The following is a 12,698-nucleotide window of genomic DNA, read 5'->3' as shown; positions in this document are numbered from 1 at the left end:
CTGATGTGGAAGATACAATTCCCATAAGCTGCTAAGTGACAAATCCCCAGAGTCTTAAGTAAAATAGAAAACCTGGAATGAGTAAACAGCATTGGGTCCATCAATTGCATTCTGCTATGCAAATTGCAACAACCAAGGGAGATTCCAATGAATTGCATTGGCCACAATATATGAATGCCATTGGTGTGTGATTGAACTCTATGAATGAGAATTTCTGGACTACCCCCAGTTACTCAATGGCATAACACTGCGAAATACGAGGCCAAGAAGGTCCTAAGGTTAAAGCTTGTGCAGTGCTGAAATATTTCTTGTTAATTAGACACCAAATCGCAGTGGTTAGCACTGCTGCCTCACAGCGCCAGGGACCCGAGTTCGATTCCTGGCTTGGGTCATTGTGTGGAATTTTCACGTTGTCTGCATGGGTTTCCTTCGGGTGCTCTGGTTTCCTCCCACAGTCTGAAAGGTATGCTGGTTAGGTGCCGAACAGGTGCTGGAGTGTGGCGACTAGGGGAATTTCACAGTAATTTCATTGCAGTGTTAATGTAAGCCTTACCTGTGACTAAGAAATAAACTTTGTTTTAAAAAAAATCAATCATTGGATTATCCGACATAAATATCAAATTCACTGTTAAAATATATAAAAGCATTAAAATATTTTCCAAGTTCCTCAGGTTTTGCAATAGTAGGTAATAAAAGGTCTAGTGACAGTCACTGGATACTAACACTCTCTGTCTAGGTTCAATTGATCTAATCTATTAACAGTGTTGGATTTACAATAGTCAAATTCAGATGACAAGACATCACCTTCTCTCCAGAATTCAACTCAACAGGGTGAATTTTACCATCCCGCCTGCCACGGTAATCGGAGCGGGCGAGGGGCGGACCATGGAAAGGTCCATTGACCTCGGGTGGGATTTTTTGGTTTTGGGACAAGCGAGGCCATAAAGTCCCACCCAATATCTAAGCCAGTTACAAAGCATAAGAACATAAGAAATAGGAGCAGGAGTAGGCCATCTAGCCCCTCGAGCATTGACTGCGCCCACATCACTCGACAAGAACATTCACCCCACTGCCTTCATGAATGATAAGGGCCACTGTTGAATTAAATGTCCAATTGTTTTGTGATCATAGTTGTACATCACATAGATCTGTGCCTGCATTCCTTACAGCTGCCATGATGCTCCTAAGTTGTCAAATTCCTCCATCTCCCCATTCATTACTTGTAGTTGGCTGCTTGAGAACAAGGACTATCCCTCTGTACACTTGACTCCTAGTAGCCCATACTCAGCAACAAATTCAGCTATAACAAGGTCAATTAGAACCCTTATTAAGCAGACCATTGGAATTTGAAATAATGCTTGGTTTGAGTTTTAAGTTTAAGTTTTTTATTTATTAGTCACAAGTAGGCTTACATTCACACTGCAATGAAGTTCAGGTATGGTAGAACCCAAATATAGGCCACAAAAGATGTTTTGTAATTTGCTGCATGCATTTGTTCCAGAACAGAGACAACATATGGAACCACCTTTGGACAAGATGTATTTGGCACAATAGGGAAGACATCACTGATGACAGAAGATGGCTGAGAAGTGGAAGGGAGACCAATTGCTGCCTTCAGCCACAATTCTTTAACAGCTCTTACAGTTGAATAATCACCTACTGCCTTACTGCCGCCTGGGGCGGCACGGTAGCACAGTGGTTAGCACTGCTGCTTCACAGCTCCAGGGTCCCGGGTTCAATTCCCGGCTCGGGTCACTGTCTGTGTGGAGTTTGCACATTCTCCTCGTGTCTGCGTGGGTTTCCTCCGGGTGCTCCGGTTTCCTCCCACAGGCCAAAGATGTGCGGGTTAGGTTGATTGGCCAGGTTAAAAATTGGCCCTTAGAGTCCTGAGATGTGTGGATTAGCGGGTAAATATGTGGGGATAGGGCCTGGGTGGGATTGTAGTCGGTGCAGACTCGATGGGCCGAATGGCCTCCTTCTGCACTGTAGGGTTTCTATTCTATTTCTATTCTATTAAGTTATCTCCAACAGCCCAGTCCTTTTATTTTTATCTATTCATTGGATGCGCACTTCATTGGATAGATGCACATTTATTGCCCATCCCTAATAACTTATTTAACCTATTGCGTAGGTTAGAGGGATTAGCGGGTAAATATGTGGGGGTAGGGCCTGGGTGGGATTGTGGTCGGTGCAGACTCGATGGGCCGAATGGCCTCCTTCTGCACTGTAGGGTTTCCATGATTTCCATGATTAACCTTCGGGGAGATGATGATAAGCTGCTTTCTTGAACCGGGGGTGCAGTCCATCTTGTGTAGGTACACCCATACTGCTGTTAAGAAGGGATTTTGACCCAGCAGCAGTGAAGAAATAGCAATATAGTTCCAAGTCAGGGAACTGTGCGTCGTGAAGGGGAACTTGCAATGGATAGTGTTCCCATGTGTTTGCTGCCCTTATCCTTCTCGGTGATACAGGTCACAGATTTGGAAGATGCTGTTCAAGGAGTCTTGGCAAGGTGCTGCAGGGCATTGTGTAGACAGTACAAACTGAAACCACATCATAGCTGTGGCAAAGGGTGTGAATGTTAAAGGCAGTGGGTGGTGTTCTCTAAAGAAGGCTGCTTAGTGTTGGATAGTGTTGATCTTCTTGAGTATTGTTGGAGTACCACTCATTCAGACAAGTAGAGAATATTCCATCACACATTTTGCTGGCGATTGAAGATATTGGACATGCTTTCAGGAGTCAGGGGAGTTACTTGTCACAGAATTCCTAACAGTATTTAAACTGGTCCAGTTAGTTTCTGGTCAATAATCTCCAGTTGTGGGATTCAGTAATGGTGGTGCCACTGGGGGAGATGGTCAGTTTATCTTTTTGTTAGAAATTATCATTTCACGGCACTTAAATGATGAGCAACATTCATGCCACCTAAGTCTTAGAGTTGCTTAGATCTCATTACATGTGTCAGAAAGTTGGAATAGAATGAAGATTAAAGAATAGGATGAAAGGAAATTGATAGAGATTCGGCTGCTCTGAGGACTTTCGATATACAGATTATCTTCGCAGCAGGGTGAACAGATATTTACTTAAGTAAATTGGAGAACAATAGGGCATAGAATTACAGGAGCTAAAGATAAAGAGGGCAGGAGTTCAAAAGGAGAAATAAGAATGAATGTTGCATTTACATGCTAAAAGCATGACTTCTAAGGCTTGTTGTTCAGATAAGACAAGCTCAAAAGGGATAAACCATGTATCAGTGGCAGGGTTAGTCCTGTACAGGAGGAGAACAACTGATGGGGACCAAGACCACGCCTAGCTGGAAGCTGAGCTCTCCCAAAAAAGACAAGCTTTTATCCTGCAGACTCTACTTTGAACTGGCAGATAGGTTTCCCAAAAGAAAGATGCAGGTCATGTGTGCTATTTGCTGGATTTGGCTCATGGTGTTCAAACCTATGAGATGTTGCTTTGGGGAAGGTGTGCTCTCAGAGTTTAGGAAAGTAGATAGATTTGGAATAGGGTTAATTTGAGTATATCGTGTGTGTAGCCATGATTGTAGTTAAGTGTAATTTTTGTTCTGTACTGTTGCCTTTCTTGTCGCATGTTTTACAGTTTAAGAGACATTTTCTTATTTGAATGATTACAAGGCGGCTGAAACTTTCCTCACTGGCTTTCATCTTTTTCCTCACATTACACCAAGTGGCAAACTAAAAGGTTAAGGACCGGCGTTCCAAGTTTCCATTCAGGGATTTGGGATTCCTCCGCGCCTAACATCAGCTGGGTTCTTAACACATGCAGGCATGGACTACTTCATTATCTGGAGTTTCAAATTGAACTTCACAATCATAAGCAAACATCTGAGTTTATGATGCAAATAAGATCATTGCTGAAGCAGCTGAAGATGGTCAGCTGACACTGCCCCCAAATAAATCGCATTTAAAGAACAACATGGGTGTTAATGTCAATTAGTATGTCAGTATCACCAGCTAGCCCAGAACATACGCAATAAACAGAAAACTATAAAGATCAGCATTGAGTAGGTCTCATGCTCTGTAGTTTACTGCATAGCGTTAATATCATGCACCAGAAATTCACAGCAGTTAGTAATGGATTTATCAATAGCCACATGTTGTGGAAATCCACAACAAACAATCCAATTCATTCAGCAATTGCAGATGTCAAATTGGAAATCTCCCTCTCAAAAACATGCTATTTATCATTTCTCGCTCTTTCCATCTTCAGTTTCATCCTTAACTGTCCATCAATCCAACTTAGTATTGATAGACATGATATTTAATCTTGAAATAAACCCCCCCTTCCCTCAACATGGAATGGTCTGCTAGTTTGATCTAGAGATCTAGAGAAAGGTAGTCAAACTCAAAATTAAGGGGGAGTCTCACTGGAGCATAAATTGAGACCCAAGAGATCACAGTCCAGAGTACTACCAATTCTGTTTATTTCAAATTTAGTTAGCCAGATGGTTACTTCAAAAGAACAGCAGTCATCCATAGATTTACATATTGCATTTAGATCAGTTTTGACTGGATTTGTCTTGAATGCAAGTTTAATTTAAATTCTCTTTGTAGGAAACCCTAAGTAGAGATTGCCTCAAGCACCAGTACTGAGCAAAGTATTGAAAGAAAACTGGTCATTAACTCTACAGAGTCAGAAATAGATTTCCACTCTGCAAAACAAATAATCTAAACAAATTCTCCTGACTAAGCCTGTAACAGCCCACCGATTCCATACTAGTTCACTGAAATAGGATTGGAAAACCCCTGACAGTTGGCACCCAGGTTGATAGGGTTGTTAAGAAGGCGTACGGTGTGTTAGCTTTTATTGGTAGAGGGATTGAGTTTCGGAACCATGAGGTCATGTTGCAGCTGTACAAAACTCTAGTGCAGCCGCACTTGAAATATTGCGTACAGTTCTGGTCGCCGCATTATAGGAAGGATGTGAAAGCATTGGAAAGGGTGCAGAGGAGATTTACCAGGATGTTGCCTCGTATGGTGGGAAGGTCTTATGAGGAAAGGCTGAGGGACTTGAGGCTGTTTTCGTTAGAGAGAAGAAGGTTAAGAGGTGACTTAATAGAGGCATATAAGATGATCAGAGGATTAGATAGGGTGGACAGTGAGTGCCTTTTTCCTCGGATGGTGATGGCTAGCACAAAGGGACATAGCTTCCAATTGAGGGGTGATAGATATAGGACAGATGTCAGAGTTAGGTTCTTTACTCAGAGAGTAGTAAGGGCATGGAATGCTCTGCCTGCAACAGTAGTGGACTCGCCAACACTAAGGGCATTTAAATGGTCATTGGATAAACATATGGATGATATTGGAATAGTGTAGGTTAGATGGGCTTTAGATTGGTTTCACAGGTCGGTGCAACATCGAGGGCCGAAGGGCCTGTACTGTGCTGTAATGTTCTATGTTCTATGAAACTATTACAAAACAATTATAAGCCTGAAACAAAAATCTAAAAATAAGAAAATTGTGGTACTTTTATCCATACGACACTCTGTGCCCCTCCACCTGTCTCCACATTTAGTAGTTTAAAGTGTTTAATGACATGATGGCCAGAACCCTATCTCCTCGCCCACCATGGAACCGGAGTGGGCGAGGATCTGACAAATCTCCGTTGACCTCAGGTGAGAGTTTCCAGTCTCACCTGAGTGAACTGTAAAATCCCACTCATCGATGTATCTTTTCTCGACATTAATTATAAGCTATAGAACAAAGAACAAAGAAAATTACAGCACAGGAACAGGCCTTTCAGCCCTCCAAGCCTGCACTGACCATGCTGCCCGACTTAACTAAAACCCCCTACCCTTCCAGAGACCATATCCCTCAATTCCCATCCTATTCATGTATTTGTCAAGACTCCCCTTAAAAGTCACTATCGTATCTGCTTCCACTACCTCCCCCAGGCACCCACCACCCTCTGTGTAAAAAAACTTGCCTTGTACATCTTCTTTAAACCTTGACTCCTCCACCCTGGGAAAAAGCTTCTGACTATCCACTCTGTCATGCCTCTCATAATCTTGTAGATTTCTATCAGGTCACCCCTCAACCTCCGTCATTCCAGTGAGAACAAGCCAAGTTTCTCCAACCTCTCCTCATAGCTGATGCCCTCCGTACCAGGCAACATCTTGGTAAATCTTTTCTGTACCCTCTCCAAAGCCTCCACATCCTTCTGGTAGTGTGGCGACCAGAATTGAACACTATCTTCCAAGTGCGGCCTAACTAAGGTTCTATAAAGCTGCAACATGACTTGCCAACTTTTAAACTCAATGCCCCAGCCGATGAAGGCAAGAATGCCGTATGCCTTCTTGACTATCTTCTCCACCTGCATTGCCACTTTCAGCATGCCACTTTTAGTTTTATTCCTAAAGGAGAGGGAGGGAGAAATATTCACTATCACATTTATCTGGACATTGTAGAGATATCCATCGACCATATTAAAGAAAAATGTCGTCAAAATATCTCTGCCTCCTTCACTCAGTCTTCAGTTGCCATGCTACATTATAACTGTCTTATTAAGTGTTGTTCATGACCAAATAGGTAAGTAATGGGAAAACTTAAAGCTGACAATTGCCCTGGAGCTGATTGCCCCTGTCCTCATGTATTGAAAGAAGTGGCTACAGAGATAATGGCTGCATTGTGTGTAATCTGCCAAAATTCTCAAGATTCTGTTAAGGTCCCAGTTGAGTGAAAAACTGCAAATGTCGCACCACTATTAAAGAGAGGGAGACAGAAAGAGGAAACTATAGACCAGTTAATCTAATGCCTGTCATTGGGAAGATGCTAAAATCCATTATGATGAGATGGTCAGCAGGATATTTAAAATCATAATATTGTCAGGCAGGGTCAAAATGGTTTCGTGAAAGATAAATATGTGTTTGCATCCTCAAAAAATTCTAATAAATTTGTCAAACAAGGAGTGGATACACAGGAACTAGTAGATGTTGTGTATTCAGATTCCAAAAGGCATTCGATAAGGTGATATATTAGCATGGATAGAGGACTGGCTAGCAGAAAACAGAGTCAGAATAAATTGGTAATTTTCAGGATGGCAAACTGTAACCAGTAGAATGTCATAGGGATCAGTGCTGGGGCCTCAACTATTTATATTAATGGCTTGGATGAAAGGACAGATTGGATTGCAACCACATTTGCTAATGATATGAAAATTGGTAGGGAAAGAAGTTATGCAGAGGATACAAAGATTTATCAAAGAGATATAGATAGGTTGTGAGTGGGCAAAAATTTGACAGATGTAGAACAACATGGGAAAATGTGAGATTGTCCACTTGGCAGGAAGAATAGAAAAGCAGAATTTCTAAAAATTTAATTTATTCTTTTAGGAGATGTGGGCATCCCTGGTAAGGTGATTTGTTGCCCATCCCTAATTGCCCTTGAACCGAGTGGCTTGCTAGGCCATTTCAGAGAGCAGTTAAGAGTCAACCACATTGTTTGAGCCTGGAGTCACATATGGACCAGACCAGGTAAATATGGCAGATTTCCTCCCTTAAAGGGCATTGGTGAACGAGATCGATTTTTACAATAATCGAAAATAGTTTCATGTTCACCATTGATGTGTTTGACAAATTACAGGTTTAAGGTGCTGGGGGGTAGGTACAGAGGAGATGTCAGGGGTAAGTTTTTCACTCAGAGGGTGGTGGGTGAGTGGAATCGGCTGACGTCGGTGGTGGTGGAGGCAAACTCGTTGGGGTCTTTTAAGAGACTTCTGGATGAGTACATGGGATTTAATGGGATTGAGGGCTATAGATAGGCCTAGAGGTGGGGATGTGATCGGCGCAACCTGTGGGCCGAAGGGCCTGTTTGTGCTGTGGCTTTCTATGTTCTATGTTCTATGATGTGACTAGCTTGAATTCAAATTCTACCAGCTGCCATGGTGGGATTTGAACACATGCCCTCAAAACATTAGTCTGGGACTCTGGATTACGAGTCTATTAACATTACCACTATGCCATCATCTCCCCCCATTTTAAATGGAGAGGCTACAGAATGCTGCAGTACAGAGGGATCTGAGTGTCATTGTGCATGAGTCACAAAAGAAAGAAAAAAATCAGCATGCAAGTACAAGTCATTAGGAAGGCAAATGGATTTAGAATTTGGAAGTCTTGCTACAACTCTTTGAGGGCATTGGTGGTTTTGCACATGGAGTACAGTTTTGGCTACCTTACTTGAGGGACATTGGAAGCAATTCAGAGAAGGTTCATTAGCCTGACTCCTGAGATGAGCGGTTTGTCTTACGGAGGAAATGTTGAGCAGATTGGACCTGTGTGCAAGAACGAGAGGTGATCTTATTGAAATATATAATAATCTAACAGGTTGATGCTGAGTGGCTGTTTCCCGATAGGAGAATCTAGAATGGGGGCAGTTTCAAAATGAGGATTCTCCCATTTAAGATGAAGAGGAGGAGGATTTATTTTGTCTCAGATGGTCATTAGCATTTGGAATTTTCTTCCCCAGAGAGCAGCAATCATTGAATATATTCAAGACCATAGATAGATTTTTGATTGACAAGGGAGTCTCGAGTCAGTGGGGGGGTGGGGGTGGGGCGGTAAGTGTGTGGTTATAGGCAGAATAGTGGAGCTAAAGCCACAATCTTATTTAATATTAGAGGAGGTTTCAAAGGGGCATATGGCTTACTCCTGCTCCTATCTTTTATGGTCTGATCTACAGCTTAAGTTTATTTATTTGTCACAAGTAGGCTTACGTTCACACTACAATGAAGTTACTTAGAAAATCCCCTAGTCGCCATACTCCAGCGCTTGTTCGGGTGCACCGAGGGAGAACTTAGCATGGCCAATGCACCTAACCACCACATCTTTGGACTGTGGGGGGAAACCAGAGCACCTGGAGGAAACCCACGCAGACACGGGGAGAATATGCAGGCTGCACATAGACAGTGACTCAAGCCGGGAATCGAACCTGGATCCTTGGCGCTGTGGGGCAGCAGTGCTCACCATTGTGCCACCGTGACCATGTTTGACAGCATAGGCAGAAATGAGAAACGCAAGCTCCAGTGTGAAATTTTTTTTTTTTTAAATGGCAAGAATCCCTTGTGAACATTTTTCTTTTCCCTCAACGTTTACCTAAGTGGAGAAATTAAGGACTTGTTTTCCATTGTAAAACACTTGCAAAAAATATGAACTTGATTAACTTTCACAACAAAGTAGAAACTGTTCAATTTGATTTATTAGCATTGTGTAAAGCATTGGTGAAACAAATTGAAGTTTAATTTGTTCAGTGCAGTTCTTTCAGGGATTACAAATGAGATCAAATAGATTGATTGCGCTAAAGGTATTATATTGCTACCAGGTCAATACATGCACAATCTAAACAGACAACAGTAATTCAACTCACTCTAGCCGTCAGAATTATAACTTAAAACCTTTTTATTCAAATTCACCTTTAAGCTACAGCTAGGTTCATCAAGGTTAATTGAAATCAGCTATAAATTAACATCAGTTTATTTCAATTGCGCATTGTATTTTGCTCAACATATTTCCTTTGCCTGCACAACAGTTGCTGCAATCCAAAAAAAATACATGAGAGAGACTTCAGCGATGCAAGTTCGGCAAATTATAAAAGGTTCTTTGACAGGATATGCAGATCGACTTGTGTAGAGCTTGAACACAGACGCAGACCAGTCAGGCTGACTGGCCTGTATCTGTGAATTCTTTTCTTGCATCAAATGTGTAGGAAAACATGGAAGTTAACATCTAATTTTAAACAAGAGTCCAGATCCAAAGTGGACTCTCACAATGCACTAATAGTAACTGCAGAATTCTAGGCTCCTGAAAACTGGCCTCGGAATTTCTCATTTTCATTCTTGGGGGTGGGGTGTGCGCCCACGTGCTGGGTATACTGGCATCCGGGCCCCCCACCACAGAAATGGTTAGGAGGCAGCATAGGGGCTGCCGGGTGCACAGGAGACCTGGGTAAAAGGCTGGCCTTGATAATCCAGCACTTTGTCCCATCCCTCACCCCACACACATCATGCCCTTTATAGCTCCATGTCCCTTGGCACCAATACATGCTCTAATTCACCACTCTTTGCCCTCACAGCCTCCAAGCCATCTCTCCCAGCATCAAATCCAAGTGATAAAATCCATTTACTACATCGAAGTTCCTTCCACCACTTAATCCCTTAAAACAATCATTTGTATTCGCAAGTCCACAAAGCCTTGATAAACACTTGGAGCTGTCAAACTACAAACTGATTGGCACCCCACTATGATAGATTGTGAAATCAATCCTGCAGTGATAGCACAAATCCTATAATAACAACCCCCGGGCTTCTCAATAATATGAAATAATAATGAGCACTGATAAGGCCAGATTTAATGGTTTGACAACTACAAGTTTATCCACCTTTTGAAGCACATTCACATCTTCTTTCAACAATCCCACAGGGATGTTGACCTCTCCAAAAAGTTACTTTCCCTCTTAAAGTAACTGCAAACTTTAGACCTTCTCCTATGAAGTCTAAAGTGAACAAGTTGTATGTCCCACTCACTCTTTTCAATAATCAAACCAGATTAAGGTTTTAGATCCGTAGCTTCCTCTGTGAAACATGTCCAAAGTGTGGCCTACCCCCATTCCTCCTTCACCCCCCTCAGGAATAGTGGAGACCAAGTTTGTTGGCAGGACTTCTGGATTCGGGCACCCATCTCAATTTACACCATGATCAAAACAGCCTCTCCGCCTGCATGAAGATTCAGGCCCCAAAAGTCTGGTCTGAACTTGAACTTCAGATTTCACATTCTGGCTAACAAACGGTACAGGTCCTCCTTCAGAAATGTCATTAATGACGACAAAATAAAAATGAAATCTTTGCACGTTAAGACATCAACTCAATCTAGTTTGACATAGGGTGGCAATCAAAATGCTAAACTTCAATATCCACAAAGGTAGAATCGAGATGGACCCCTGCTTAAGAGGTCCAATTAGATCTGTAGTGGCTGGATTAATGAGAGAAATGCTCCAGTTAAGAAAATACCTTTAAAGGTTATCAACATTGTGCGGATTCCTATGAGTAACCAGACAAGCCTAAACAAAGGAAATAGACTGAGCCAAAAGCATCACATTCCATCTCACTATCACCATTTGCAGCAATACTCTAATGTCACTATCCACTCAGCAAAGCTTCAAGGATCTGGCATTTCTCCAGAAGGAACTGCAATGCGATGTACAGTGACAAATGGAATCACTAGCTGTTGACAACTTGCCTATGATGTCATTATTGCTTATATATAGTTTGATAACCAAAACATCAAACCTGTTCTTATGACCGTTTGCAGCTGAGCCTTGACCCTTGTTTCTCTGCATCAATTCTTTGGTTACCTTATTGCACTTACCCAAATTGACCGGTAGTATAAAGAATTGTTAACTGCTTGATCGGTGAGCAAAAAGGACAGGTCATTCTGTAATTCTTGCAGCTTTGCTATGTAGCCACGGACTGTATTGAACGCTGCGCCTCATCTGTGCCTTTGTTTACTATTCCAACACTCTCCCATCTGACACACTCCATAAAGTGGAGCTCATCCAAAACTCTGCTCTCCATATCCTGTGTCACAGCAAGTGCTGTTTGCCCATCATCTTGGTAAAGCCCCAATTTTAAAATACGAACATGGAGCAGGCGGCCATTCAGGCCCTCAAGTCTGTTCCACCATTTAATAAAATCATGGCTGATCTGATAGTAACCTCAAACCTGCATCCCACCAACTCCCCGATAACCCTATCACCCAAGAATCTATCCACCTCTGCCTTAAAAGTATTCAAAGTCTCTGCTTCCACTGCCTTTTCATGAAGAGTTCCAAAGACCCCGAACTTCAGTGAAAATATTTTTGCCTCATCATTTTAAATGGGTGACCCTATATTTTTAACAGTGACTAAAGTCTGCCAACCCTACAACCCTCCTCCGTATTCCAATTCTAGCCTTTTAGGCTACCTCAATTTATAATGTTTTTCCCCTATAGCTGCCGAGGTTCTAAGCTTTGAAATTCCTAGGCTAAACTTGTCTGCCTTGCTTGCCTCCTCATAACCTAATGCTTTTGTTCATCTGTCCTAATATCTTGTGGTCTATTGAATTTTGTTTGATAGTGCTCCTGAAGGACCACCTTAGGATGTTTTACTATTTTAAAGGTGTTATTATTGTTGCTGCAAGGCACCATTATCTGGATTTGGTATGCATACCAGGCCCGATTTTCTTTCTTTTCTCCCTCTATGACTCATTAGCGTGTCCAAGATGGCTGTCAATTGTCCCTTGCGAGATGGAGTTTGTAAAAAGATGAGGGAAGGAAAGAGAAGCAAAGCAGTGCCCCTTCAGGTTAGCACTGGTTTACCAGCTAACCAAAATCAGTCATTTAACCAAATAAAGACTGCAACTAACCTCTCTCAATCATTGTACAATATTTGTTTGAGGCCTAAAGGGAAAGTGTTCTTGGTTGACACTTTAATACCATTGATGCACGGAAATCCAGTAACAATGGTTATAAGGCCAGTTCCTGAACAACCATTCATCAGGCATCTATAAACACAAAATCATAACTGTACCAAAACCAGGAAGGCCTCAAGTTCAGCTTAAATGCAAATGGATTTTTGAACACAAAAACACCAGGACGACACTGTCTATTTCTAATAAATGGATAATTAGCAATAGCTCACATCCTTTAA

This window comes from Mustelus asterias, chromosome 4 (assembly GCF_964213995.1).
Source record: "Mustelus asterias chromosome 4, sMusAst1.hap1.1, whole genome shotgun sequence".
Lineage (NCBI taxonomy): Eukaryota > Metazoa > Chordata > Chondrichthyes > Carcharhiniformes > Triakidae > Mustelus > Mustelus asterias.
This window is presented reverse-complemented; position numbering follows the sequence as displayed.